Here is a 27237-nt window from a genome sequence, read left to right as displayed (position 1 = left end):
TTATTTACTGAATGGGAACAGGCTAAAGGTGGCAGTAAAGAGTGGGTTTATGGCTCAGCTGGTAAAGTGCATGTATTGTATCCTTGAAGCCCTGGGTTGGCTCCCTAGCACCTTATAAACCAAGCACAGTGACAACCAGCACTTGAGGACTCTGGAAGCTGACCCTGGAGGAGGAAGACAGGACCTGGCAGGTGGAGAGCCTGGATGTCTATGCCAATTTTAACAAGAGTAAAGTGGTTAATGAGGAAACCCTCTTCATGAGTAGAGCTAATGTGGACTGCGCTATCTATCACCTACTTCCTACTGAGGAGTCCCCCATCCCTCTGACTACAAGAACAAGGAAGGAAACTGCACAGAGAAGCCTAGGACAGACAGCTCCTAGAACACAGCTAAGGCTTCGACTGACTGCCTTAGAAATCTTAGAATGACTGAATAGCTTAGAACACTCCTAAGATATTTAGCCTGAGCTATATTTTGCTTCTGATCCAAAATATTAAGCCCACTGTATTTTCATTTTCTATACCCACTGTCAAAATAAAATTAACACACAGTACCTTAAAATAAGTACCAATAAGTCGGACTTAACAAAATGAGAAGATGGCAGCACCCTTGGATCAGGTGTTTACAGCAGAGCTCTGTAAGAGTAAAGGAACCTGAAATCTGTAATCAGTGTATGCGCTAGGGAAGCGGCAAGTCTAGACCCTGATAGAAGAATTTTTAATATTTGAATCCAAGAACAAACTCAGGCTTCTCATGACAGCAGTAATCTGTTTGTGGCTACTAGCTTTATAGGATGATAGAATGCCTTCACAGACTGCAGACCCCAGCCCTGCTCAGCATGTAATATAGTCTCCAACTCTAAGTTCCTTTAGCCCCTATTCCAAACAGACCACCTGGAATTTTGAGAAGCCAGTCAGAAGACCACATCATGAGTTTCTCACAAAAATATAACACCTTCCTAAAGCCTTCTGCCAAGATCTGGGAAAGAAGATTATTACTTCACAAACCATTAATTTGTAAGGCAAAGGACTCGAAAAGATAAGTACCAAAGGAAAAAGGAGAAAAATATTGTTTCTTTAAAGAGTGCAGAAAGGTTAATGCTGTCTTTATATTAAAACATGCCTAAAATTAAATCAGTAAAAAATGTTATTAAATGTCAGCTTTAGTTTAATAACATCTACAAAGGTATAGCTTTTCCATAAACCACTGGCTTAAGCAAGGCATCATCTTGACATTTGTAAATTAACACAGGCTGTTAGTAGCACTAGGTTAAGAGATCCCCTTGCCAGGCGTGCTGCACACCTTTAATCCCAGCACTCAGGAGGCAGGCGCCGGTGGATCTGCCTTACTGGAGCCTCCTTGAATAGGTATCCCCTGAAGAATTTGAGAATTAATTGAATCTTGAATTCTCTCCACCTTTTGATGAGGAACTTAGAGAGTCTAACTGATAGTTCATTTTTGAAATAGTATCAGCAGCACAGCTAAGAACATCCCCAGCAGCAGGCATGGCACTGCCAACGCTGTGAAAGCCCGTCAGTGAAGAGGACGTGTCTGGTCACTGCGAAACCAATTCTCTATGTTCTTCAGCCAAAGTTTGTGGTGACTTCATTAACAGGGTCCTCTGATATAGTTAGAGTGGGTAACTGTCCTGTGATTTTGTTTTTTAATGCCTCTGTGACCTTACTGACGGAGTAACTGCTGGGGAGGCGTCCTATGACTTAAACTGTGACTGTCACTAGACCATTACTTCTGAGAACAGCATTGTCTACACAGTAGGGTAATCCTATTTGAGGTCATTTTGTAAATATAACAAAGTTATATCTTGAAATTAGCTTACTAGGTTTTCAAAATTATTTTAGTAGTAAACAATCTTTTTATTTTACTTTTGCTATTGTAATATATTTGCAGTCTTCCTTTTTCCCCCCTCTCGAACCTTCTCATATACCTCTCCTTGCTCTATTTCAAATGTATGGTATCTCTTTTTAATTATTATTACTTACACACACACATGCACAACCCCACACATAAAACAGACACAAAAAATACACATATATACATATATGTGTGTGTATTATTCAAATATACATACTTTAGGGCTCACCATTCAGTACTGGATAACCAATAGGTGTACTCTTCCCTGGAGAAGATTACTTTTCTTCTCTCAGCATTCTTTGTTGCCTGTAGTTCTTTGTGCAGGGTTGAGATTTTGAGGTCTCTCCCACCATCTACGCTGCCACGCCTGCTGTCATTGCTCAGCTCATGTTTTAGGCAGTCGAGCTGTGAGGCTTATGTATGTAGCTTCTCATATTACTATGAGACACAATGTCACAGCAAACTCTTTGGTCATCTGGATCTTACAATCTTTCTGTCTCCTCTTCTGCGATGTTCCCTAAGGCATAGGTAATAGAGTGTTTTGTAGACATATCTATGGGACTGTGTTCTAGAACACTACGTTTTGATTTGTTGTGGTTTTCTGCCATAGACTCCATGTGTTGCAAACAGATGTTTCCTTGATGAGGGGGTGAGGATTTCCCTTATGTGTGGATAGAAGGCCAGTCAGATCTACAAAGTGTGTTCCAGGACAGCCAGGACTGTTACACATAGAAACCCTGTTGCAAACAAAGAGTGCTCCTTGATTTACAGAACTGAACATTGTCATTAAAAGATAATTTCATTTGAATTTCTTTTTCAAGGTTTAAAAAAGGAAAGAAACAGCTATGTCTTTACCAGTCTGAACTACCTAATTACTGGAGGGGGACAGAAGCAGGAAGAGGGGAAAGGGGAAGAGGAGTAGTGGGGAGGGGGAAAGGAGGAAGAGGAGAAGAAAAGGAAGGGGAGGAGAAGGAGGTGACCTGGGCATGGAAACAGAAAACAGGAAGACTGGAATACAAGACTAGCCTCAGTTACCAAAGAAAGGTGGAGCAGCAGAACACTAACTGGCCACCCTGTGCCAGAGTCAGGCACAGAGACTGCACTTGTTCCACCACCAAGCAGATCTCCCACGAAGACTGGCATAGGTCATGTGCTGATCAATACCATAGCTATTTTTTTTAAGCTTTGATCTCATGTAGTGCAACAGAAAAAGATAGTAGATCAATGGACAGATATGGTAAATTTTTTTTCTTTTTTCTTTTTTTTCGGAGCTGGGGACCGAACCCAGGGCCTTGCACTTGCTAGGCAAGCGCTCTACCACTGAGCTAAATCCCCAACCCCAGATATGGTAAATTAAATACAGCCTGGATCCCAACTGTTCAAAACTAAGTAGTATCCTTGATCAACTTCCTTAATTTTGTACTGAAGAAAAAAATTAAACCTATAAGCTAATGCTCATTCCACACGCTAGAACCATCCAGAAAATTACCAGATCCCCAGTGTAAAAACATACCAAGGAGTTCCATGCCCTGCTGACCTTGAAGCGTAGCTGGGAAATGCAAGCAACACTTCAAACATACACTGCCAAAACAGCTGACAGGCGACCTGTAGTGGAGGACTGAACTGTAACAGGAGCAGAGCAGTAACAGCATTCTCAAGAATAATGCTCACACGTACGCCCCAGCAAACAGCACTTCGTGGGGAAAGCTTTCAATAGAAAACTGTCATTTTTGGTTCAAGTTAATCTGATCATGTCCATGAGACTTGGATGCTCTCCCCCTAATTTGCCTCACAAATTCCAAACTAATGGACAGTATGATTACCACAGAGACTGTGTCAGTTGCAGTAATCAGTCATTTATGGTATTTTTTAATCAGCTAGGTATATATGTGCTGTGTCTTCCCTATGGGCTTATCACTTCTAATATCTTAATGAAATAAAAAGATACCGAGTATACAAGGAGTACTTCAGAATACAAAGAACTGTAGACTTAGAAAGTAAAATTAAAAGGAAGCTTTTATCTTTGGGGGAAAAAAACAAAACCACAGAAACCATCAACAGTAGACTTTGAAGGCATTTTGAGGAGCCCCATTTCCAAACCCTTCAGGTAAGTGAATTGGACTCTCCACTAGGATCAACAAACAGTAAGGTCCTACAGTCTCTGACACCATCAACATGTCCAGCAAATGTAAGGCCTGGCCACCAACCTGAAGGAATAAAATCCAGATCTGTCTGAAATGTGAAACGCTGTAGGTAAGCAAGGTAATAACAGAAGTTCAATGAGGTAAGAAAGAAGGAAGGATGGGGTGTGGGTGGGGTACTGCTTGCTGTCATGCTCTCGTGAAACTCAATCTGCCTCCAGAAAAGACAAGAACAGAAAAATATTTTGGAGACACAAGAACACAAAGCCAAAGGAGTAGATGTTATGCCTGAGATGCAGAGCACAGAACACTTAAAACATTTTCCAAGCCAGATTGCTCTGGAACAGACAAGACAAGACAAGACAAGACAAGACAAGACAAGACAAGACAAGACAACCAAAAATTTATTAAAAAAAAAAAAAAAATTCAGAGACTTCCTGACAGGTAACCCCAAACCAGCTAGCACAATACTATTATCAAACCCTCTGTGGCCTGGCATGTCGGTGCACGTCTTTAACCCCAGCACTACAGAAGCAGAAACAGGTGGACTTCTGTGAGTTCAAGGCCGTGTTGTTCTACAGCGTTTCAGAAAAGCCAGGTATAAATAGTGAGACGTGTTTCTAGGTAACCCAAAACCAAAGAAACCATGTGACGTTGAATGTGGCACACATCACTTAAAATACCCAGTGCGGCTACATCCCCATTTACTGAATTTACAAACCGTCACTGCTACCTCTCACCAGGGACAAGGAGGAACCGGAAGAGAGTCTTAAGATTGAGCTCAATTTAACTAATCTGGAGTTAGGTGGGAATCTGACTCCCAGACACGTACCCAATCAACATGTGACTACCTGCTCAGCAGGTTTGAAAAGGAAACACAGGGTCCAAGGACCTTTGTTAACAAATTCCTGGCTCAATTTAAACAAAGGTGTGAAGAATGGCTGTTAAAGGAAACCAACCAACACACCACTCAAGCCAGGTTTTTTGTTTTTGTTTTTGACTATAAAGAAAAAGAAAGCACATGCCTGAAACACTACCAAGCTTCAGATAGTGCTCAAAGTTAACCTGGGCTAATATAGGGAAACATGTCTGTCTGAAAAGGACCTAAAGGAAGAAGTATAGTTCCACATAGAACGCTTGCATACCAGGTGCTAAGCTCTGTGTTCAATCCCCGACACAGGATAAATGAGTAAACGCACAAGCAGTCAACAAACTACTGAGGGGAAGAGGACCGAGTATGGAAGAAAACCTTCATTCCAACCAGCAGCCTAGGGTACCAAGGAAGCGAGACCACTCCGGCTTCAGTGCACCTGCAATCCAGACTCTTCACCAGTGGGAAAGGCAGAACCGACTTCCAATCAACCAAAGGACTGTCACATAGGACAGAGAGGGCAGCATGCAAGCGGCCATTGCTGGTTCCTCTATCAGATGGTACAAGACTGGAAGAAACCATGGAGGGAAGGAAGCACTACTACCCTTCTTTACTCCTAGTCCTCTCACCTTGGTCCCCAATTCTTGCACTTTATATATAAAGGCTACCTGTCTTCTGTCTTAAGTTTTAATATTTCCATTCCATAGCTCATATATAAAATACTGACTCTTCCTTCAAGGCAAGGCTACTCTGGTCATTTTTCCTTCCCTACTCACCAATTTGGGCTGCCATCCCGGAAGGCCTGTGCTTGGGCTCGCCCCTTCCCTTTTCCCCTAAGACAAAAGTGAAGAGAAGGAAGGCAGTGGCACACGCCCTACCGCTGTGAGAAGTCGATCTGTGACAGGGCCCAGGGAGAGGAGCTGGGCGGTTCCCATCTGTACAGCCAGCTGTAGAGAATCTCCAGTGAACAGCAGCGGAAGTCTCCAGGGAACATTTACTTTACTAGTAAGAAGCTTGCCTTCACTCCTCTAAAAAACCCTTCCAGTCAACTTAACTTTCCCTTGCCTAAAGAAACATGGTCTCCAAGAGTCTATTTAAAGCCACAAGAGCAAGCAGTAGGCCATATTTACCTTGAAAGCACTCAAACATTTGATGAGTGCAATTCATTAGACTTCATTTTTCATTAGCCACTAACAAGTTTTCCTCTTTCATAATCAAAGAGCACAGATTCTGAAGGCAAACTGATATGGTTCTCATTGACAATTTTTGAGCCTTCTTTAAAAAATTATTTCCGTGTGTGTGTGTGTGTGTGTGTGTGTGTGTGTGTGTGTGTGTGTGCGCGCGCGTGCGCGCGCGCGCACCTGTTGTCTATTTGTGCTATGCTAAGGAGGCCCGAAGGAGGGAGGCAGCTCCTCTAGAACTGGAGTCACAGTTATGAGCTGCCTGATGTGGGTGCTAGGAACCAAGCCTAGGTTCCGTGCAAGAGCACCAAGTGTTCTTAGCCACTGTGTCATCTTCCAGTCTGTTCCCCGCTTTCTGAGACAGTCTCTCTACACAGTGTAGCCCATCTGACATGGAGCGCATGACATGATTGCGGCTTGTATGAAATTGGGATCCTCCTGTTTCTGCTTTCCAAGAAATTATAGATTTCTAATCAGCTTATGTGATGATGGGAGGAGACCTGTGTCTGCTACACAGCACTCTACCAACTAAGCCATCTCCAGCCCTCTTCTCTTCCTTTTAAAGGGCTGCTCTGAGGTTTTATCTTACGTAAGCAGTAGCTCCCAATCTCAAAGTTCTCTAAAAGAAAATACAATGATAAAAGAGGTGTCCACAACAGAGACGGTCTCAGATGTCCCTCATTCAAGGTCAGGTCACTGAATCAAGGTCATCTGAGGGCTGTGATGACAAACAGCTGGCTACTAGCTACAGGACTATGGATTTAATTAAACAAAATATAAAAACCAGTTCCCCAAATTTTAAGTGATTTCCAACTAAATATGTGTGTCCAGCAGCTGTCATATCAAAGAAAGAACACGCCTGTCACTACAGAACGTCCATTTCCACTGATCTAGAAAAAAACATTAAGAATCCTATTTCATCAGCAAAGTACTCTTTTAATCCACCCTAATTGCTTCCAGTGGACTTTACTACTGTCTTTCACAAAGCCAATAGATTATCATTCTAAGAAGAGCCAGAGGCCCAGAGCAGAATGGAATTCTTCCAGCAATTTCCACAATTTGGCCTGTAGAAAAACCAAGCAAGGCTGCATCCCCCACTACACCTGACCACGGAAGCCACCCCGGCAGGTCTTGCTCCCGAGTCCCATGATCTCACCTGCTCAGCACCCTTTCTTTGTAAAAGCTCCTTCCAATACCAAGTGCCCTGATGCCTACACACATTCCCCATCGCTTGAAAAGCAGAGCTAGAGTCTTTGGTGATGGGCTATAAGCAATGGCAGTCTCGAAAACTCATACGTGTATCCATTTTCAGGGCTCCTGTGATCCTGAACAGCAGTCCTGTGGTGGTGCAGGAGACTGCCCATTTTCCTGCATCATAAAAACAGAGCCTTGATTTCTGCAAAGTTGGTATGTTATTTCTGTATGTATAACACAAGATGATGGGCAGAGGTCTGCTTTCCTGTAGACTGCAGCTTTTGAGAACATGTGTTTTCACTGCTTTTCCTCCAGAGTGCTTGCTACACTGCAAAGCATTCTGTGAGCACTACACCAGTGTGACCTGCTGTGGGGTTGATTATCATGGGAGTCTTACACAGAGAAAGAAAAGCAGCAAAAGAACTTGTGGCTCTGAGCTCACATCCTGTATAAAACTGTTCCCAAGTATCTGGTAATAGCCAGGAGTGGTAGTGCACACCTTTGCCCCAATACTCAGGGAGTCAAAGTGGGTGGATCTCTGCAAGTTTGAAGCCAACCAAGACTATAGAGAAACCCTGTCTCAAAAAACAACCTGACCTATAGTCTTCATGACGAAATTCAATAGTAGAGGCTATAAAATAAGAACCTGGGAGAATGCTACCAGACACATGAGGAGAGGTCCATGCATAAGACTCCTCCCAAGGGCACAGCCAGTGGGAATGAGGGGAGTCAGGGAAACTTGTTCTTGGTCAGTGATTACTATTCTGACATTTTGGGTTATTCTTTTATTACAAGCAGAAAAACACACTGAGTGTCTGAGTTCTATTTCTCTAGAGCATTTACTTCTTTTTGCCCCCAAGTTCTAGATACTGATGGTGCCTGAACAAAAAACCAGCACCTGTCACCAGAAGACAAAACATGAGTAGCTTCTAGCCAAAGGACGTGTGAATCTGAAAAAATAAGCAAAATTAAGATGATGGTGTAGAAAACAAACTTCCCTGGGAATTCCAGTTTTACTTCGAAGAGTTGGGTAGGACTTGACAAACAGTAAGGAATAATTTAAGAACAAGACAGAAAAAGATATGGATTAAATAAAAAGAAAACACAGGGGACAGGAGAGTCCAGAAGGGTCTAAGCTGAGCAGCCAGGGGGCTAAAACTGTGGGCTTCAAGGCAGAAAGGATAGAGAGGCTGCAAAAACGTAACAGCTCTGTTTAAATGGGTCTTTAGGGGATGGGGAGAAATAAAAACAAATCAGTTGGGATGAAAAAAAGAACTGTACCACTCCCTCCAGAGTGAAGTCAGGTCCTAATTTGGAAGTGAGAGTACCTTTCTTTATTCACTGCTCATATCCACCTCAGGTTAGAAACTGCACACTAAGAATGTTACAATCCAAGATAAGATGGGGCATGTGCGTGCATGCGTGCGTATGTATGTATGTATGTATGTATGTATGTATGTATGTACATGTAAATATACCGATATATACACACATGTATATATACACAAAAATATATACATATGTACCTATGCGCATCACTTCTCAATGATATAAGAGCCAGAAAGTCCCACATTCTGCGTGATTCTGCATGCTTGGTCGGTTGTTTGGTTGCTTTTGTTTTTAAAGCATTCCATATATATGTTAAAATACAGACTACAATTTTGAAAGGCTTAACCTCATACCTAGAGAGCCAAAGAATGAAAGTAAGAAAAGATAAAACAAAATAAAAATAAAAATCTTCAACTGTTTTAAAAATAAAAACACTTCATAAAAGAATTATAAGCACTAACACAAAGAAATAGTAAAAATGGGGAATTCCCAAGAAATAGATTTCTTTGGTTTTTAAAACCATTTCTTTCCCAACTTCCATAACACTAACTGAAACCTCCCAGAAAGAAAAACTAACTGGAAGACAGCACAACAGCGGCTAAAGGCTGGGGACAAAGCCCTGCAGTGGCAGGCAGCACAACCATAACCAGGCAGGAACACTACACAAAAGGAATAAATTATAGCAATCTCATGGGCAACTATTCAGCAACTAAATTATTTATAATAACCAGGAATGTGTCCATTAATATTTGTGTCAAGTGCTTTAAGTCTTGAAGCCACTGCTCACCATCTAACATTATGGCAGAAAGGCAAACATTTACTTGGCTTACTCATTCTCTCTCTAGTATTCTATTATTTGCTTATAAAAATCTGTGCCAAATTTGACCACATATTAAAATGTGTTTTTAAATTTATAAACAAAATTATGAGGCTGGGTACCAATCTATATAGGTCAGTCGGTGTCTCTCTGTCTCTGACTCTCTTTCTCTCTCTCTCTGTCTCTTTCTCCCACTCGTGTGTGTGTGTGTGTGTGTGTGTGTGTGTGTGTGTGTGTGTGTGTGTGTGTGTGTGTAAGGATAGACATGACCTGACACCTAGGCAAAGGCTAGAAGAACACAGGCAGCTGCATGACACATGTCTCAATGTTTCAGGAGAAATAGGAAAGAATATCCTTGATTGGAATTCTAAGGCCATCTAGAAAGTAGGCCCAGAATGAGGGAGAATCCTCATCCATATTGAAAGATCTGGTCAACTATGATAATCCAACTAGGTTTTCCATTTTGAAATCAGCCCTTAAGTACTATCCACTCCACAGCAAACACTTCCACAGCTCCAAAGTCCCGGTGAGATAGGCTGACTTGGCGTTACTGCCTTCAGGCCACTGACAGACAGGGATTTCTCTCTTCCTCACCCATGGGCTTTGCTCTGTGTGACAGGGACTTGTCCCTTTCCATAGAGTACAGTCTGTGTGTTCCTCATAATTTCTTGACTAGTAATTTATGGACTCTGACAGGAGAAATTCTTCTAAATTCAATATAAATTGTGCTAACATCGCAGCCTCTGGAATTGCTTAGCCTATACAATCAGTTTCTGTTCTGAGTGAAAAACTATACTTGTACCAATTTTAATAACCCATCTAGCTGAATTTTACCAAAAATTATTGCAATCACTTATTTTATGAATGCTTCCCAGGTTTGAGATTAACTAACTCAGACTCCAGGTATACAGGTAATGAAAATTGTTATCTACAAAATAAAAATAACTTTACTTCCTAATCCTACTAACACCTCTATGTCTATGAATTCGAGGTATGTAATTATGTAAGTTTTCCTCCAACTTCCATAATCACACTGTGACACACATGCACACACGAAGAAATGAGTGAATGAATATTAAGTGACAAGAGAACACAAGAATCAGCAGAGGTTTAAAGGTCGGGGTAGAGTTTGCAGTAGGGATCTTTGCACCAGGCATATGCAGGGCTCTGAATCTGAGTCGTCGTCATCGTCTTCTTTTTTTTTTTTAGGGGGGGGGGTCTTTTTCTAAAACATGAATATGCATAAACTCCAAATTTCCAGTGAATAACCTCATAAATCAAATTAAAGAAATACCACACATTAGAAATGTTTAATTGCTAAGAGTCTATAGCATCAAGACACAAAACCTGGACTCAAGCAAAAGGAGAAGACAGCTACATAGAAGCAGTGGACAGCCCAGCTCCACAAGGCCTTCTTCTGCACCCCACTTTAGGCTTTCCGGTCTGTTAGGGACAGATGCACCAAAGGGCACTACTATTCAGATCTAATAGCTCTACTCAAGACTGAAGAAGCACATTACCTAACCCTGCTGAAGACAAGAAAGAAAATCACTCTTCTATAAATCTCCAAGACTAGAGAACCCCCACAAACCATTTCCTACAGAAGAGAAGGAGACATGAATAGCCCTGGTCAAGTAATAGATATTTTACAAAATACCAAAAGTTATAAATCAGCCAATTTTCATTATGAAAGGAATTTTATAAATACATCTACCTGTATGATTTTCAGGTTGCGGTTAATATTTTGTGTATGTCTGTCTATGTGAATTTATGTGCCCCACAAGTGTACAAGTGCCCAGAGGGCCACACACAAGCTGGAATTAGAGATGGGTGCTGGGAATTGAACCTGGGTCCTCTGACAGAAAACCAAGCTCTTAGCCAGACCAGCTCTCCACCCTCACTTGAATGTTTTCCAAAAGATCAATAGGAAAATAACCTTAGTTTGGAAACAGAAGTATCACAACAGGTCCTCTCTCAAAGGTGCTAATAACACTTGAGGAGACTTTATAACGAGAAGCACATACCACTTTACATGCACAACCTTAAATGTGGCATTCTTCAAACAGCACCAAAGGTCTTTTAGAATATTTTAATAATCAACTACATTTTCAATAAATCAATGCATTGAGCAAGTTAGACATTTTAAAAAAACATAAATTTTGCTACAAAATCCAGAATCACCAAGCATCATAAAGCAAGAAAGGATTTCTCATTTAAAAAAAAAAAGGTGCCATGTGTGCAATGACACACACTTCCGGGGTAACCAACTGCTTTCTGACTAGATGTGAGGTTTGCTCCGGAAGACTGAACCCATGCCTGGCACTCTAAACCATGTCAAGAGCCCACAGCTGGGGACATTGGCCCTAGAAAGAACCTACTAAACATTTTGCTATGTGGCCAGGTTGAGAAATGGCCTTGTGTGTTTACACACAGGCGGCCTTCTTCTCCCTCTCTGCAGAGGGCAGCAGCAGTTAATCAAAGACCATCTCTGAAAAGAGAGGAGGAAGAATGTCAGAGCTGGGGCATGGGGAAGGATGGTCTGAAATGTTGTTTTGTGAACATGATGTGGCCACTGCATTCGTTAACTCACTGGTTATCTGCACGAGATCAAGCCAACAAGATCAGTCCCCATTCCAACTGACTGAACTCTGCAAATTAAAAAAATAACCACATAAAGAAAACTTTAAAAAGAGAGAACATGAAAGTGGACCAGGATCATCCTGGAGCTGCCTGGCAGACGTGACTGGAGAGATCACGAGTGGACATAAGGAATGCACAGATACATGTACGGCATTATCAAAAACTAAAACATACTCTTTCAAGTAAGTATATAAACACATTCATGTATCCCATAGGTACTCCTCCATTCAAAGTCCCCTTTCTCTCAGTTCTTTCCTACTCTTACCTTAACATATTTGTTCTCTCTGTGCATTCTGTCTCTCTGTCTGTCTCAAATACTCAAGTGCAGAATCACAGTGTGCAAAGCTAGACACAGTGGCACACACCTGCGATCCTAGCACTAAGGCACAGAGAGGAGGCTGTGCTGGAAGCAGAAAGATTAGGAATGTAAAGTCAGCATCAGCTCCAACAGCCCTAGAGCCTGTGTGTGCTAGAGTGTGCTAGCACGGAATCACATTATTTAGAGACATGCTCTCCGCTGAGACTGAACCTTCAAACTCACGTGTAGGATTTAATATCTGAGGTGTGCCTACCTCAGCCTCTTGTGCAGCTGAATTACAGGCATGAAATACCATATCCAACTGGGTGCAGGGCGGGGTGGTGGTGGTGGTGGTGGTATTATTTTGTTTTGAAATTGAGCCTTACCATGAAGCCCAAGCTACCCTCAAATTTCTACTTTTTGTGTTCACTTTTTGAAGGATTCTTATTATTTATTCCTTTTAAAATCTTTAAATTATTGAATGTATGTGTACAATGTGCACTGCTTGATACCTAAGGAAATTAGATCTCCTAAAAATGGAGTATGGGATGGGTGTCAGCCATCGTGTGGGTGCTGGAAATCAAATCCAGAGCCTCTACAAGAGTTAGCCACTGCTGAGTCTTCTCTCCATGCTGTTAAATTCTCTCATACAACTCCAGACACCCTCCAGCTTTTGACAGTTCTGCTCCAGCACCTCCTGAACACTCAGGTTACAAGGTGCCATCCCAATCACTCAGACTCAACACCCAAGAATTTTACGAATCAATAGGGAACCAACACTAGGAATTTTATCTAAAGCACTTGGAAGGGGAGGCAAGAAGATCAGGAAGTCAAGGTCATCCGTGACTACATAACAATGCCCAGGCCAACCTGGGTTCCAGGAGACCCTATCTCAGAAACAAATCAGGAGCAGGGTGACAAGGGAGGAGAAGGAATGTGGCTCATCTGAGACGTAAAAGCTGATTGTCTATAATAAAAATATTTGTGTCTAACATTTGGAGTCCACCACATGCAAAGCCAATGCTTGTGGAAAGCCACGGTTTCTCCAGATAATAAGCTAAATAGACAGACTTCACTTCCAGTTGCTGTTCTCATAATCACTTGATCATACCCTGAAGGGAGCCATCAGTCACTGAGGAATTTAATAGCTGACTCCGAGTCGGACCACTGTAAACAAGAGCTAAGTGTGAGCATGTAGTCAGCCACAGGCACGGCTCAGAAGCATGAGTTTAGTTATATCCAACACACATAAAGTGTTGTTCTACAAGTCTCCACCATCAGGGGCCACAGAAGAGTCAAGTAGAGCAAACCTGACAGAACAGGAACTGTACCAGCGGAGATGGAGATGGCTCAGCCGTTCCATTCCCTGCACCCACATGGTGGCTCACAACCATCTCTAGTGGGATCTGATGCCCTCTTCTCGTGTGTCTGAAGACAGCAACAGTGTGCTCACATACATTAAATGAACTAATCAATCTTTTTTAAAGGGGGGGGGGGGTGCATGCACATGCACGTGGCCTGAGCACAAACTTACTGTTTGGAAGGCCCACCAGAGGGAGCCCATGTTAAAGACAACATGGATTTCATAGGGAGTTCCAGACCAACCAGGAAACAAAAGAAGCAAACAAACGTGAAAGCAGAAATAAGGAAGGCTGGTTCTAGGAACTAACCGAACAGTTAGTGTAATATGAAACTCTGGCAATGCAAAGTCAAAATGCTCTGAGCAAGCAGGGCCAGACACTGCTCTAACTGTAAACAGGCACGGCTCACTCGGCAGACAGACGTGCAGGGAGTTCCAGATCATCCTCTGCACCAGAGCCAGCGCCAGCCCAGCCCACGCTGTGTGAGACCCTGTTTCAACAAACAGGTCCACGGGTGAGAGCGATGGCTGAGGGTGGAAGGAGAAGAAACTTGCTGCAAAAGCCTGGTGCCTCCGTTCCATCCTGGAAATCCACATAAAGGCAAAAATCGACTCAAATTGTGATCTGACCTCCATACGCACATCTGTACAACAGTAGTAATTACAACTTTAAGAGGCAGACAATAAGTATACAGTATCTACCACACGGTCTGTTACAATGGCATTTATGTAAATTATAGTCTCCAAGATAAAACTTCTTTTCTCAGTTTTTATTATTCAGAAAATGGTCCTCAATAAAGAAAATGATGTAATTCTTTAAGTCTATACCTATCTAGTAAATAAAAGCTAATAATACTAGGAGGGTAAACATTTCATTACGGAATTTAATGGATGTGAGAAGGATACTCTACAGACAGAGCACATCCTATGACGGGAAAGTGACCAGGCAGGCAGATACTTACATAATAGGCTGAAAATGTAGCTCATGGACAGAGTGTTTGCCTCCCATGCAAAAGGTCCTCAAGTCCTCAGCACTGCCCCATCAAAAACAGATTAACACACGTCCTCCATCAAACCACGCATTTGTTTTCCTTTTCTTTCCGAGACGGTGATACTACACAGATCAGGCTGGTCACAAACTCCCGAGTTCTACTTGCCTCTTACTTTAGTGCATGCGACACTAAGCACAACTCCCAGCACAGATTTAAAATTCCTTGAGCCCGGCGTCCCATCCCCGGTACCAGGGGTGGGGGTCAGGGTGGTGATGCAGTGATCTGAATGGAAGGTGTCCCTGTACAGCCTCAGGCATTACATGTTTATGCCCAGTTGGCAGCACTGTTGGGGAGGATCAGGATGGATAGCCATGCTGGAGGAGGTGTCACTGGGGACAGACTTTTTAAAGCTGCGCCATCTAAGTTCTCACTCTGCTCACTGCCTGAGATGAGACCCGAGTTCCATCCTGAGCGATGTTGTCGCTGTACTTGGCTGCTGCCATGCTTTCCTGATGTCAGCAATGGACTCTCTCTCTCCAGAATGGTAATCCCAGAATAAACTCTTTCTTTTGGAAAAAACTGTTCATTTTATTATTGTTTTGTTTTTGAAACATCATCTCACTAAAGAAAATACCCTACCCCGAAATCATAGCCCAAATAGGCCCAGGGCTTCAAGATTACTGCCACCCATGGAATTCCAACCCCCACTGCACTCCTGAACCTCTGAGATCATAGAAACAGGCGACCTGATACATCTTCTGCCCTGCAGTTCAGAAAAGCCATGAGCACATGACACATCTCATACCTTCCAACAAGGACTATGGTATAGTCCTCTAGATGAAAAGGCTGCTCTCACCATTCTGAGGTCAGGCTGGGTCTCTTCTCTCTTTTTCCTCACTGGTTTATTGCTAGTCCTGGCTGGCCTAAAACTCACTATATGAACCAGGCTGGCTTTAAACCACAGAGATTTGCCTGCTTCTGCCTCCAAAATACTAAAATGTAAAGGTGCACACCACTATGCCTGTCCCTAAACTGTACGTTTTTTAATAGGCAAATATTAATATATATAATTTTAAAAATTAATTTGAGCCCCTCCCAAAAATACTTGTTAAATCTTGACAACAGAAGAAAAAAAAAAAAGCAGTCAATTTGAAGAAAGATTTGGAGGCTGTACCAGTCAGTGTTCACTATCGCCTGACATTCAGGATCGCCTGGGTGGGAGAGGCCCCTCTGAGCACCCCTGCAGGGGATGATCTGGGCTGCCCTCGCTGAGAGCCACTACTGTGTAAACGGACAAAGGGCCTAAAGCAGGTGCTTGCCTAGGTGCTTGCCTAGCTCTGCTTGACTGCTGAGGCCACATTACCAAGTCTCTGAGCTTATGCTACTGTGACTTCTCCATCAAGACAGTCTGACACCTGAGTCCAAGTTAACCCTCTCTCTCCCTTAAGTTGTTTTGTCCAAGTATTTTATCTTAACAATATAAAAATAAACTAACACAGGTTGGTGATACAAAAAAACAACTCCAAAAAGTTCCTTACATACTATATATGCATGACATGCCAACTACACATACTATGTTTCAATGTTTAAGAGGATAAGACTGACGAGTAAATTGGTTAAACCTTTGAATGACCCACCATAGACTCTCCAGGCTGCAAAGGCGGCTGGGCGGTTAAGAACACTGCAGAGGACTCAGCTTTGATTCCCAGTGCATACATGACATCACACAACCTGCTCTAACTTCAGTCCCAAGGAATCTGATGCTCTCTTCTGGCCTCTTCAGGCACAGACACACATGTGGTACACAGACATACATGCAGGCAAAACATCCATACACATACAATGAAAATTTCTCCAATCTTGGTCCTGAGAGAAGGTCACATAAAAAGTACCTAATTAACTCCTCCTGTTCTCTATGTGAAGAATCAATCAGCCTGAGAAACCCTGAAGGCCTCGTGAGAGGGCGTAACATCAACTAGCATTCTATTCAGAGGCACCCAGTTCACTTCTCATACGGAGACTCAAGCCCAGCAGAGACCTGTTCCCACCATCTATTTTTAAATTACTTTCGGATAATCTGGGGGCTTCGTGGTAAAAGCAGCTGTGAACACAGCAGCGCACACCCCTGGGGCTTCTGCCGTGACAGTGTGGCAAATCACAGTGAGTGTGTGCTCTGTTTTCCTCTTCTCAAGCTCGGCAGCTGCACAGAAACTACCACGTTTAAAAACCAGATCAGTAGGCGCTCATTGGCTTTGGAAAAGCAGGATGTGAGAAGCAGGTCTGTTTAGGGCAGAACTGAGCAATGAGTTCACATGTTAACAGCATGAATGCTTGGCTTTCCCATAAAGATCCAAACATACCACAAATTCTTTAAAATATCTATACATAACTTACAATTGTTATCAAAATTAAAATACTTCTTTCTAAAGTTACTTATAGTCATTGCCTAGTCATTTTACCCACCCAGCCCAAACACAGCTGGCATACAGCCACCATCAACTCCTACAGCCCTTCTAATGTACTAAGCTGCAGCTTCTCTTGCTGCCATCCTTCTGTTCCAGCTCTGAAGCCAAACCTCTCACTTCTAAGAGGCTCAGTGGTCAAGTCACCCTTTACTTTATTAACTACAAGCATCGACTTCAAAAAGAATAGGGGTTTGTGGCCCAGCAAGATGGCTCATGAGTTAAAGGTATCCTGACACCAAGTCTAATGACCATCTCCTAGGTCCACATATTATAGAGAACAACTCCTGAACACTGTCCTCTGACACCCACACATACATGCTGACATGTGCCCCCCACACACACACACACACACCCCTAAAAACCTTTTAAAAGACAAGGATTTACAAAACAACACTACTCTTCATTCTCCCTGAAGGAATGCTTTAAATACTTTATACGAATGTTATCTGATTTTTCTTCAGCCTTGGTTATTGTCAAGGAAGCCTCATTGCCTCATCAATGGCGCTTTCAATGAAACATTAGGGGCCGACAGTTTCATACCTGCACACAAGAGAGCAAGAAAGGAATGGTTCATGAACTGTATCTACAAGTCCTCTTCGCATTTGTGCAACAAAATACTACAATCAAAATTTATGTCATTTAAAAGGGGCGGGGGGGGGCTGGAGAGATGGCTCAGTGGTTAGGAGCACTGACTGCTCTTCCAGAGGTCCTGAGTTCAAATCCCAGCAACCACATGGTGGCTCACAACCACCTGTAATGAGATCTGATGTCCTCTTCTGGTATGACTGAAGACAGCTACAGGGTACTTGCATATAATAAATAAATAAATCTTTAAAAAAAATTTATATCAATCCAGGACTGGAGAAGTGGCTGATATGAGGTCTTTGAGTCACAAACAAACAGAGTTGACTGACTAGAGAAAGGACTGAGTTTTGAAGATCAGAGAGACAGCTCAGCATCTAAGAGCACTTGCCAGCAAACCTGACACTCAATCCCAGGACCACACAATAGAACTCTAGAAGACCTCCACGTGCTACTGCATAGACATCCAAACACTCATTAAATAAAACTAATTGATAATAAATGTAATTTAAAGAAAATCAGAAGATGAAGAATCTGGAATCCTACCCAATTGTTCAATCTCTGGTAGCCTCAGTTTCCTGGCTTTGACATGGATCTGTCTTATACCCACAAGGACTAAATAGGGGGGGGGGGGGGGACACGACACCACAAAAGAAATGGAATTATCTTCAATTCCATTGTCCAGAGAAAGGTAATAAGCACTTCTGCTGGACTGATTTCTGGCCTCTTACTCTACTGAGTAAAGACTGGTATGTTGCTAAGATCATACTGGACAAAGTTAAACAGCTACTGATTAACATAAGGGGGGAAACTATCTTAATTTTCTCTCCATTTTCTTTCCCTCCCTCCCTCTGCGAATGTATGCATTCAATGGAACCTGGAGTATTTTCCTCTATCACTCTCCACCTTACTATTTTAAAGTCAGGGTCTCTGTCAATGAATCTGTAATCCAGTGACTTAGCTAGATGGGGAAAGTGGGCAAGCCCCTAAGTCCTTCCTGTCTCTGGTTTCCCAGCACCACAGTTGCACTCAGTTCCCAGTTATGCTCAGCTTTTATGTGGGTGCTGGGGCTTGAACTCAGGTCTTCACACTTGTGCAGCCAGCACTTTTCCTAATGAGCCCGCTCAACAGCCCCAGCTGTAATGACTTTAAATGTCTGCATACTTCCTTGCATAGACAGATATTGGTTCAAACATCCCAGTTTCCAATATTATATACTTAAACCTGGCAAATCACTGTATTTAGTTACTGTCTGTTTTGGTGGTTGTTCATATTCTTTTCTTCTCAAATACTCTTCCTCTTTCTGTATCTGAGAGATGAGCCACAATGTATAATGGTGGCTAAGAAATCCTTCATTGACATGAGAAGTGAGTGCACAAGGAAAAGCAAATCACTTAAGTAATGCTTAATTGTGTTATATTTCAAAACAAAACACTGCCATGCTCATGGATTGACTTTGGTTTTTATTGTTTGATGACTGGTTTTTTTGGTTTTGTTGTCTTTCAGTGTCTCAACTCTCTAACTCCGGCTAGACTGGATCTCACTATGTAGCACGGACTAGCCTTAAACTATTCAGAATCCTCCTTCCTCTACCTTCCAATACTGTAATTACAAGGTTAAGCCACCATCATCAGCCATGTGATCTCCTCCTATTTCATGAATTTACTATGCTCTCTTTTCTTCTTCTCCCACTGTACTGAGTGGTGAGGACAGGGACTCTCCGTCCTCTTCTACTGCCAGCCCATCATTAGGGCACTTGCTGCACTGTGCATGAAGTGTCGGGTCTATCCTGAGTACTTCTGCAAAGTATATGGTTTGAATATTGTTGATCTATTAGACCCTTACTCCCCAGTGCTGCAGTGCTGGAAGGGCCTAGTAGGAATTAACTGAGCTATGCATGAGTGGACTGATGAGGAACAGGCTAATTTTCTGAAAGTCACCCCACTCCTGCCCTCCCCTGCTCTCCCCATGCCCTGCCATGCCCTCCCACTCCTACCCACTCCTGCTCACTCCTGCTCACTCCTACCCACCCCTGCTCACCCCTGCTCACTCCTACCCACCCCTGCTCACCCGTGCTCACTCCTACCCACCCCTGCTCACTCCTACCCACCCCTGCTCACCCCTACCCACCCCTGCTCACCCCTGCTCACTCCTGCTCACTCCTACCCACCCCTGCTCACTCCTGCTCACTCCTACCCACCCCTGCTCACCCCTGCTCACTCCTACCCACCCCTGCTCACCCCTGCTCACTCCTACCCACCCCTGCCCACCCCTGCTCACCCCTGCTCACTCCTACCCACCCCTGCTCACCCCTGCTCACTCCTACCCACCCCTGCTCACCCCTGCTCACTCCTGCTCACCCCTGCTCACTCCTGCTCACTCCTACCCACCCCTGCTCACCCCTGCTCACCCCTGCTCACTCCTGCTCACTCCTACCCACCCCTGCTCACTCCTGCTCACTCCCATTTGCTTTCTAACCCTTTGGCCTTCAGCTACTGAACAAGGCTGTTACCAGGACATGGGCCAAATAAACTTCTAATTGTTCTAAATTACCCAGTGTAAGCAAGGCACAGTGTCATGCACCCCTAATGCCAACCCACAGAGGTGCAGGCAAGAGCAGGAATTCTGAGTCAGCCTGCACTTCCCGAGATCTGTCTCAAAACTAATGATAAATAATTAAAAAGATAATTGGAGCTGGAGTGATTAAGAGCACTGGCTCCTTTTTCAGAGGATGTGGGTTCCATTTCCCAACACCTGCACAGTGCCCCCCCCTCCCCAATCTGTAAATCTAGTACCAACAGACCTAATGCCCTCTTCTGGCCTCTGCAGGCACCAGGCTCACATGTGGTGTACAGACAGACAGATGCAGGCAAAACGCCTACACATATTAAATCTTAAAAAAAAAAAAAAGTAAGTAAATTATTCAGCAGACTACAACAGGACACACACCCTTTAGGTAGACTCACCGGTTTCCTACATTGAAACTCGTAAGAGTCTGTCATGTTTCCCAACAATTAAATGTCCGCATTACTGTTTTAATGTTTTTCATTACAAATATGTTATCTGTCACCTACGTCACAGATACACTATTACTGTTTATATCCCAGACCTGTGTCAGGAATAACAAACATCTAACAGAAGGACTTGGGAACTAGTGTGTTCAGCCTGGACCTACGACACACCTCGGTTCCCATTTTAATTCAGCAGTTCCTTGCTGCCAACACCAAACTTTCTACTTTCCTCAATCAGATACATTATAAGGTTTTCTAGAAAGTAGACTCTTTTCTCACCCCAAGTTATTTCAAGAATCCACTCCTCTGATCACTTAAAAAGAATGTCTATCCAAGATCATCTTTTCCGCCACCCACAGCAGTACAGTAAGAAGATCCCACACACTGCCTTTATTTATAAACACACTGCCTGTCAGGTCTGCTGCTATGGCTATGTTCCCGACAGTCTTAGAAGCCTCTGATAAGTGCCGCACAGTCCTATCTTTTCACCAAGATGACGACAGTAAAAGGACGCAGAGAAAGGGGGCAGTCTAATTACAATCTGTCCCTCAGCCTTCAGAGACCGACTTCATCACTGGCCTACAAACAAAGATGTATGTCTATTCAATCTCCGATCTTGAGGAACTCTTCCTAATAATTTGGTACCAGTGACACATTTTTAAGTTTATGTTTGTGAACACACGTCCCTCAACAGAAACATTTCTAAACTCTTCTATGAATCGCCTAGGCCAAGGCCCTGGTCACCATCTCTTCTCGGGGCCTTCGGTGCAGTAAGATGATAAAAGACAAAGAGGAAACAGTCTAGTTAACGCCATGGATGCTAACACTTGTTTGACTTCACAAAGTAACACTAGAGAACAAAGAGTCCCTTCCTCCCTCTTTACTAAACAATACAGTGGCTTCCTATTATAAAATTTTCTTTCCACTGGCTTCTTGGACTGCACAATAGCAAGCAAAACCTTCTGACCTTGGGGAATAATGGTAAATATAAAACCTATTAACATTATATGGTCCTCAAAACCAAAAATAAATTCTCACAAGTAAACTATTACACGAACAAACAAAACCTTGTTTTGTTTCTTTCATTTGTTGAAAATTAATCATGGTGGCAATGGGCAAGGGATTAAGAAACAGCCCAGGAAATTCACAAAAGCTAGGATAAAACCACCCTGTAGGAACAGCCAGTGCCGCCTGACCTAACAGCTGTACACAGTCACACTAATTAAACCGAAAAGCTGGTCTGATAACACACGGGCAATGAAGCCTCCTGACAAGTTGCCACAGGCCATCGCCACTCTTTCTTGCTCTACCCTATAATGTATAAAGTGAATCAGACATAGCTGAAGGTACCTAAATGCTCTCTCCCTCCCACACACACACACCTATAATGTAGAAAGTACATCTCTCTCTCTCTCTCTCTCTCTCTCTCTCTCTCTCTCTCTCTCTCTCACACACACACACACACACACACACTCGTGAGCATTTCAGAAATTACCACAATGATAGACTACAGCATGGTCTGTGGATCATTAAAACACTACACAAAGGAAGTAGAGCCACATTACATCAGCTCTTGCCTCAATTCATAAATGTAAAACCGCAGAACAAGGCAAAAATCTAAAAAGCCTTTTTCTGGAAATCTTAGTGTGAATTAACATGGGTTAGGTCTTAAATATATTACTGAACGGTCTCATTGATGTAACTCGCTCAGAAGCCAAGGGGAGGGGAAAGTGTAATCTTAGTCAATTTTATCATGCAAGAAGATCAAATAGCACTTCAAGAGCAGCCTGCCAAACAAGTGCCTGCCAGAGCACAAGAGGCTCTGGCTCTGGAGTGAGAAGCGTCAGGCCGGCCCAGAGATCTTTACTGAATAGCTTCAACACTACTAAATTAGAGCTGGCAAAAACCAAACACAGGCTCCAAAGACCGCACAGGGCACTGCGTGTGGAGTAGCTGGCCGGCACCTGCATACCTGTCTCCTGTTCTCTCCTAGCAGTGCAAATACTCAGAAAGACCTCCATCTTTCCCCGCCTGAGTCTGCAGTGCTTGAACATGAAAAGCCAGCCGTGCTCCTGGGGATAATCACCCACAGGGTCAACAGGACACTGTCCCCATATGTAAGCCATGCTCCTGGGAATAACTGTCCACAGGGTGGACAGGGCAGTGTCCCCAAGTGTGGAGATACCAATCACCCACAGGGTGGACAAGGCAGTGTCCCCATGTGTAAGCTAGCTGTGCTTCTGGAGATAATTGCCCACAGAGTGGATAGGATATTGTTCCCATGTGTAAGGACGGTCTTAAATCGTGTCTGCTTTAAATTTGGAGTTCCCTGGGAAAAAGGAACAAGAACTCAATACCACACTTTGGCAGAGTTTAAGGTCTTTGTCAATTCTGTCCGCAGCTTTTCCTTAAATGTCTCAATCTTGAAGGCATCCAGGAATACAATTTCAAAGGGAAAATGTAATCTCATTGACCCCATGTTGAGTCACATACCATTTCTGAGATTGGACATATGGCTGAGAGGCCTCCAGCCAACAATGCCCCCACGGAGTCAGTGCCACATGTGTGCCAGTAATTCTTAAAGACTGAGAGTCAGCCGAGGTAGCCTGTGAGAGGTGTTTCCCTCAGCATACAGTAAGTGGTTAAGCAGGTCTCATAGCAGCAGAGGACTTTTTAATAAGCAAGGTGGTGGAGACAGACAGACAGACAGACAGACAGACACACACACACACACACACACACACACACACACAGGGGGGGAGAGGGAGAGAGGGAGAAAGGGAGAGAGAGAGAGAGAGAGGGAGAGCAATTTAAACTAATATGTAATCATTGTCAAGAACCCTGTACGGCAGTTATTTTGGCCAAGAAGCAAGTCACAGGTGATCAGCATTTCTTTATTACCAATTCATTAAATTCATTTTATTTTTGAACTTACTTTACTCCCCAGCAAGCAGTAAAATTTCAGTAAAAACAGCTACTTTTACATTACACACTGCTCATCTTCAAACAGGCTTTACTTTCAGAAGAAGAAAAAACAAGCAGACTCAAGACACACTTTTAAACTGCCTTTTCTCTGCCCCAAAGACGTTTACTATTCCGTTTACGTTAGTTGAAATTTCCGGTGCTGTGAACTATCAATAAGAAACAAATTCCAAGTGGAATGTAATGGGACACTTCAAAAACCAACTCCCCACTCCTAACACTCACCAGTTCACCTCTCAACACCCACCTCCGGGAGCACACACGCCACTTGTGTGTCCAACTTCCAGCCCGAGACCTGGGTTGCCTCGCAGCACAAGGCCGCCGGCCACTTGCCTGCACGGCTGGGCCAGTCCTCCTCCTGGGGCGCGGGGTCCCGCAAGCCCCAGGGCGAGAGCCGGGCGGGCGGAGCCGAGGAGGCGGGCAGGGCTGGGCGGTGAATTGCACCTCCAAACAAAAGGAGGCCGGCCGCCGGCCGCCGGCCGCGCGGGTGGGTCGGGGCTGCTACAGGCACGGGCCCTCGACTAGGGATGCGCCGGGCCCCCGGCCACAGCGCTCACTCGAACTCCTTCAGCCCCAGCGGCCTGGCCAGCACTGCCACGTGCCAGTGACCCAGACTAGAGAGAAAGAGCCGCCGGAGCGCGACGGCGGCCAGCAAAACCCGGGCTGGAATAAGGCCGGTTCCGCACGCGCCCAGGCCGCCACCATGGAGCTAGCACACACACAATGCCTGCCGCAATTGTAGCCTGCCCCGCCACCCTCAGGTTCCCCCAATGCTCCCAGCGTTCCCAACAGCCGGAACTGCAAGGCTGCGTGATTGATGGCAGCTCTTAATAGCGTGGTCAGCTAGAAAATGCATCTGCAAGCAAGATATTAAAGAGGCAGCGCATCCCCGATTGTGATCAGCAGTTCACACATCCTAGAGCAGCCTCAGCTTCAACCAGGAATACTAATGCTAAACTGCCTGTGATGCCTAACAAATGCAGATGACACAGCCATGGTCCACAGACAGCCAAACACTTGTTTCAAAGATCACAGGAGAGCAGCATTGTTTGATGGCAAACATTTCTGACCCCCGTTTTCCTTATAATTTAAGAATTTCTCTTAGTGACTTGATTAAATTTCTCCCAACCGTTTCCAAAAGGAAATAAAGATCCATCTGCTGCAGAAAATGTAGGTTAAGCTGGACTTGATTGAAACTCACCTAATAAAGCCAATAAAAGGCACATTCTTTGTCATGTGGCTTTAAATAAACAACTCACCAGCTAGATTCCAGGCTTCATCATTAACTCATCTTGTAAATTCATCTGAAGAGAATCACCAACTGACAATTTCAAAATTTCTTCCCCAACTCCCAATGAAGTCTATTCAAAATATTATCAACTTGCTAAATTTTATTAAAATTAAACCTAACTTTATTTGTACCATGTACTCTACTGCTTATCAGTAACAGCAAAGATTATTTGGTCCTTATAAAGGAAACATTCTAGGAATTCTTAAGGACTCCTAAAAGAATGTGAATTTAAAGTACAAACCTAGCTATTGACCCAAATTAAAAAGTCACATATTCCACATTTAGATTGTCAATTGGTGGGTTGGGGATTTAGCTCAGTGGTAGAGCGCTTGCCTAGGAAGCGCAAGGCCCTGGGTTCGGTCCCCAGCTCCGAAAAAAAGAACCAAAAAAAAAAAAAGATTGTCAATTGGTGTCTTTACTAGTGTACCTTTCACCTTTAAGCAAATTTTCTAAATGGTTTTATGCACGTTAATTCAACTTTTAAAGGCAGAATAAATTTTCTTAATTTACTGGGTATCTTTTCTAGGCAGAGAATTTTAGACAAGATTAATTTTTTTTTTCCAAACTGTCTAAACAAAGTAGAAGGAAGGCAAGGGTAGAACCCAGGGCTCTTCCTTGTTGGCACCAATCATGAAACTGACATGAGAGGCCAAACCTACTCCATCTTGAAACCAGCTCCCATCTTAAAGAAAAAAAGTAGCCTGAAAACTTGACCTGCAGCAGATCCCAAGCTACACCCACATACCAGGTAGGACCCCACAGCTTGTCCTTGGCAGAGTCACTCCCTAGCTACTTCCTAGCAACAATTAATCAAAGATGAGTCTGACTGTTTCAGGTGTACTTTCAGACCGTTTGCCACTGTGTATGGTCTTGCTTCAGAGCACCCACTTGTCGGATTATAATCATTCTATTTATCAGATGTTTGCCAGACCAGACACCCTCTCCATCACCCCCTCCCTTGCTCCTATTGTCCTATAAACCTTGTCCAGCTGAGGGGTCAGCTGCTCCACCTTCCCTCCTGTCCTGCTGTGTCAGGGTTGGGTTAGAGGAGAGCTCAAGCCCGAGCTTGTAATAGAAAGACCCTACTGTTATTACATTGGAGATGGCTCCTTGGTGGTCTTTTGGGGTTCATGAACACTTCCCAGCACAACAACATGTCTACTGAAAAAGCAAGTGGAGAGAGGACGCAACAGTTAAGATGACTGCTCTTGCAGAGGACCCAGATTTATTCCCTGCACCCAGAAGGCAGCTAATGACAGTAACTCACTCCAGTCCCAAGTGATCTGACACCTTCTCTGGTCTGTGGCAGAAACATACAGGTAAAACACCCATACACATAAAATAAAAATGAAGTTAAAAACTTTTTGGGGGGTGGGCAAGAAAGACCATCTATCTACCTTTAAAAGGGAAATCTTGCTCCAAGAAACTGAAGTAACTTCTGAGAAGCTATGGCAGCAGGCACAGTACCTCTGCTGCCCTTGAGGTGGCCATGAGCAGTACAAACTGGAGCGCTCTACAGTGTGAGTCTACATCCGCCACATGCACCACTAAACACTACTCCTCAACGAAGCCATCTGAAAATCTGCTTCATAACTAAATGGCTGAGTAATCACCATGTATGTCAGAGATCAATCCTAAAACCTACCTACAAAAGCTACCCCTGTACTCCTGTACACACAGCAAAGCCTCTAGAGGATTTGTTCCCCATCTCACACACACACACACACACACACACACACACACACACACACACACACACACATCCCTGAGATTAAGTTTCTCTGTGCCAAGAAACTTACAGAGAATATACAAAATGGGAAAATAGGAGTCACTGCCCATAAATCAAATATTCACAACCGACATCTGTGTGCTTAGCACACCAAGTATCTGGTGAGGGCCAAACAAATCTTTCCTGACAGACCCATAGTCTAGAAGGGCTGGTTCACAGTGAGCCTGAAAACACTAATATTAACTGAACTCCTACATTCTGAGCTCCGACTACACCAGCTCTAGGAGTTCTGCACGCCTTGATAGCACACTATTTTAAATTTGATTATATGGGAAGGGATGATATGCACATATGAAGTCATGTCAGAGGACAACTTGGTAGAGGTTGGCTCTCTTCTCCCACCATGTGGTCCTGGGGATGAGACTTAGAGGTCATCAGGCTTGGCAACAAGCACTTACATCACTGAGCCACCTCAGAGGCGG

At 43.7% G+C, this 27237-nt stretch overlaps 1 protein-coding gene across 9 annotated transcripts in view; it reads right to left on the bottom strand.

Moving 5' to 3' along the window:
• Rere (arginine-glutamic acid dipeptide repeats) overlaps positions 1-27237 on the bottom strand; it is a 331790-nt gene that overhangs the window by 219166 nt on the left and 85387 nt on the right. The window contains exon 1 of one of the 9 annotated variants that reach the window (XM_008764199.4): positions 23983-24321. The exons of 7 other annotated variants lie outside the window; for them this stretch is intronic. The gene's annotated coding sequence lies outside the window, so the exon portion shown is untranslated. Of the gene's footprint in view, positions 1-23982; positions 24322-27237 lie in introns of those variants that run through there. One more of the 9 variants, XM_063287070.1, reaches the window with a different exon arrangement.

Source organism: Rattus norvegicus, chromosome 5 (genome assembly GCF_036323735.1).
Source record: "Rattus norvegicus strain BN/NHsdMcwi chromosome 5, GRCr8, whole genome shotgun sequence".
NCBI lineage: Eukaryota > Metazoa > Chordata > Mammalia > Rodentia > Muridae > Rattus > Rattus norvegicus.
The sequence above is the reverse complement of the archived record's forward strand: the minus strand, read 5'-3'. Positions and strand labels throughout refer to the sequence as shown.